The sequence below is a fragment of the Castanea sativa genome, chromosome 5 (assembly GCF_040712315.1).
Source record: "Castanea sativa cultivar Marrone di Chiusa Pesio chromosome 5, ASM4071231v1".
Classification (NCBI taxonomy): domain Eukaryota; kingdom Viridiplantae; phylum Streptophyta; class Magnoliopsida; order Fagales; family Fagaceae; genus Castanea; species Castanea sativa.
Genome location: NC_134017.1, coordinates 76,672,031 through 76,676,753, shown reverse-complemented (window position 1 = coordinate 76,676,753; position 4,723 = coordinate 76,672,031).

Here is a 4,723-nt window from a genome sequence, read left to right as displayed (position 1 = left end):
CTTGCATCAACGTAGAAGCTGGTATGTCTCAGAACCACGCTCTAACAACAAGCAAGCATTAATAAAGGGTGAGAGCAAGGTCCCCTCCAATTTTATTGATAACTACTAAGTTTTGGCAGGAGGATCAATATAAAACAGTTAAGTATTAATTTTATTATCCTAAAAAAAACTATAAATTTCATTGATAACTATTGTCGATAACTATTAAGTTTAAATTAAGTTATACACTTGCAAATCAAATAAACAAAATGTACACGCTGAAAGAATCTTAATTATAGTATCCTTGAATGAAGTCAATATTGGAAAAAAGGAAATAGAATTCATAATCTTAATAGTAAGGTGCCATAAAAGCTTGGATTTTAGCCCTCTTACTCTCTATCATTATAAAGGAAAGTTTGATTTCAATAAAACAATAGATATTTTAAATTTGGATGCTTGGCGTCTTAGAAATTTCCCAGAATCATTTTCACCCTTTTTAGAGGGATACCGCAACACCGCCCATACAACACAATTTTATAACCCATGACAACCTTGTTCCGATGTCTCTAACACTCTCCCTCGACTTAGAGCATATAAGTCATATAATCCAAGTTTGGAACACAAACCCTAAATGACCCCTTAATAATTCTTTTGTAAATATGTCAACAAATTGGTTTTTAGGATGCAAAAATAGCGTAGTAAAATGTCCACTAGAATACTCTCTTATACAAAATGGCAATATATTTGATGTGCTTGATCGGTTGGTCTTCTTATGAATCAAGAGTATATATGAATAAAACATAAACGTAAACATATATATAAACATTTCATTATTTTGACCTTTGATTGGTTACTAGGATTAATGGGAGGAAGAGATTATAATTTTAGATCTTGATAATATGTAATATATTCTTTCGTTTTTCAAATTATAGAAGGTTATTAATGCAAATATTAAATATTGCCAAATCACATAATGTTTCGTTCTTTTTTATAATGTTGTCTTTCATATACATTTATGTTTGATTGTTTTAGGTAATATTGGATAAGTAGCTCTCCTTATGATCTTTCTTGATTAATTTGGATTGTGTGGGTACCTTGGTGGGGGTCTTATTCATGGATAGGTTAGGCAGAAGTTGCTTAAGTCTAATTTCTTATTTCTCATTAAAATAGGTGCATTCCTCTTTAGATTCCAAAAGTCTTGTGGTTTTGATATGCAAACATGTTTCAAGTTCATGGAGAAATCTCTGGATTTAAAAAAAAAAAAAATTTTATTTATGTTTTATGTATAATGTTATATGCTCTTACAATGTACAATGTAAACACTATGAACTGTGAATTACACTATAAGAACACAAAGTAATTACTCTATATTTGTTTACCACAGCATTAGTGGAGGTATTGAGCCCATAACAAATATAAATATCCAATCATATGATTAATCAACTTATCAAAATAACTGATGTGGGGAATATCACATTTTATTTATGTATTTTATTGTTAACTCCATTTATCATTCTTTTTCTTTCTTTCATTTCCTTGACACGAATGGATGCAAATAGAAAATGTTTGGATAGATTTTGATAGAATCGACGAGCTCTAAAAGAAACACACACTCCTCAAATTAAGGAAGAAGAATATTCAGCATCTTGTGCCTCCATTTAGAGAATAATTCAAATTTAATAAAACATTCTCCACGCAAGACTAAGTAACATGGTGATAGTCACAATTCAAATGACGCTCCTAGTTTAAGACAAAGCGATGAGCATAGTGATAGCATCTTTGATGAAGGATGGTTATTTTTTGGAAGAAAACATTAAATAAAGCACCACGAACGTAAACATGAAACTAAATATAAATAAGTGTATATATGTTTTTTGTATTAATTATTTTTTTGCTAAGAACATATGTTATTTAGTATTTAAACATAAACATGAGAATTGATAAGGTTTTACTCACTAAGGTCATACGACTTATAAAATGGTTTTTTATTATTATTTATACTACTATTTGAGGGACATTTTCTGTTTGGACTCTTGTGTATGCCCAAAAGTACCCTCAAATTCACTTGTTTAGAAAGTTTAAATAATAAGGTTAGACATGTAAAATTACAAATTTTAAAACTCTTAAATTTTAGATAAATTTAACAATAGTTTTTTTTTTTTTTTTCATTCACGTTTCTCCTTCTTCCACGTTCCTTTGTCAAATTCAAATGTTAGTGTACTTTTCGGCTCGTAATGATTCAAATGGGCAGGGGACTTTCTATTTGCTATTGAAAATAAAATAGCTCCTAAATTTGAGTTAAATTTTAAAATATAAAACACTCTCCTCATTGTTAAAAAGAAAAGCAAGTTAAGAATAAAAGTTACATATAGTTTTTTTCCCCTTAATTTGTTCTCCAGAATATATCTACTTCCACATTCCCACTAACTTTATATTTCCAATAGCAAATAGTTACTTCTTTCTATATGTCTCTCCATCCTTATCATATTTTCTCTTTGTCCTTCAAATTCTAAAAAACAAATCCAATCTGGCACATCTATTCCCATGTTCCCAATAATTTCAAACATCCTAATAACATACATTTACCACATTAGAGAAAGCGTATGGACATGTTTAAGAGAGGCGAGAGCTTGGAAAGGGCATTCAAAGGAAGGCAATCATTCAAAATCCAATCAAGAAGCTATGAACATGCCATTTGTTTTTATTAAATTTCATTATATTCTTTCTCTTTCTCTTTCTCATTGTCTCTCTTTCTCTAATTGTTCCAACCCCAAAACATTCATAAAGTGGGCTTTGCATATTTAAATCTCTCATCTTAATGAAAAATTATGACACTACAATAGTGTTTTTTAGAATATTAAGAGTCCGTTTGGATAGAACTTATTGCTGAAAACTGAAAACTAAAAACAATGTAGCAAATTAATTTTTAAATGTGTAAATAGTACCGTGAGACCAATTTTTAATGAAAAAGTTGCTGAATAGTGCTTGCATAGTGCGTGCACAGTAACTTGTCCCCTAAAGCTGAAACGCGCAGTAGGTAAAAAAAGGAAAAAAGAAAAAGAAGAAGGAAAACGCTGAACGTGGACGCATTCGGCGCAATCCAAACAAATACAAAGTATTTTAACACACACGCACAGGGAGAGGGAAGGTCTTAATGACACTAAAATAATTAATGATTCAACAATACCTCTCTTCACATTTTATTATTATCTCTTCTCTATATATTAAGACGATTGTGAAGGTTTTAGTTACCCCCTATAATGTCTAAAATACCCTGAAAATTTATTAATCACGGCTCTAAACAAAAAGTAAACGGGGGTACAAAAGTTATTTGAACTACACATATATAATTTAGACTCAAATTTAATTTAATTTAAATTCAAATGCAAATACCTTATAAGTTTGAGGTGCCGAACTACACATAAGTTTTTCTCTTTTCCAAAAAATGGTATAATGTTGATGTTAGCTGAAGGTTGTGTTGTTGATATAATTATATCTTTTTTTTCTTCTTCATCTTCTTCTTTCTTAAAAAAAAAAAAAAAAAAAAAAAAACCCTTTTCCACAAGCTTTCCTTTTTCTTCTTCCTATTCTTCTTCTTCTTCTTCTTCTTCTTCTTCTTCTTCTTCTTCTTCATTTTTTTTTTCCATCATATGCATTCCCCTTGAATCATACACCTATGAGGTGCTGATTGCTAGACCTTGGCCTATACAATATGACTTAACATACAAAATGACTTAACAATAGCTTATAAAGTCAAAGAAGGATCTACCACTCTTTCCACCTTTCCATGGTAGTGACTTCACACCCATTAATTTGTGCAAGCTTAGCTCGTCAACATGTCATATGTTGGCAGTTGGACTATTATACTCACTGTCTCAAGAACAACATTGCCAGTGTCTCCAAACACCTCATTTTGTAGATGTGTTTGATCCGAAGCCATACTTATCATCAGAAAACTTGAAAATTCAAAGGTGTGTGAAATAATAATAATAATAATAATAATAATAATAATAATAATAACTCGCATGTTATAATTGTACAGTAAATTTTGTACTAATAAAAGCAGAATCCTGATAATAAAGATATGAGCTACGGTTTAGAGGCATATTGTATTCACACAACAGAGCTAGGAGGGAGTTTCACAAATATATACACAGAATAGGTTAGAGTAGATTTCTATCTTTTACTAAAAAGGCTAAGAAGATCTAAATTAAGTATTTTTGTTATTATTGGCTGTTGGTATTTAGCCTTAGAAGAGCTAGCTTAGTTTACTAATGACATTAATTATTTTTTAATGCATCAATCACAACTTATCATATTAATAAAAATAAAATTAAAAAAAAAACTAGCAATTTTTTCTTATTAACAGTTGTGAAAATAATTGGAAAAAATTAGGTGTTCCATATTAAAGAGTAAAAAATAAAATCAATACAAGCATGCACTTTGGTTTGTTTGATTTGCAATGCAAAAATAGTCTTATAGTCCATCAATTTGACCACAAATAAATTAAATAAATGATTTTTTTTTTTGGGTTTTTTTTTAGAGAAAAATAAATGATGCAATTAGTGTAGCCAATTCCAACGTATGTGACTACTTTCATTTGTGCCACCATTGCCCAATTTGAAACTCTATCCTATCCTATAATTAATATTATTATAAAACAACCTCAAAACCCTAGTTGATTTCTCGAAACGTGACGGCTTTGAATTCATACAAGACCTTTCTTGTGATCAAAGAAACTAAC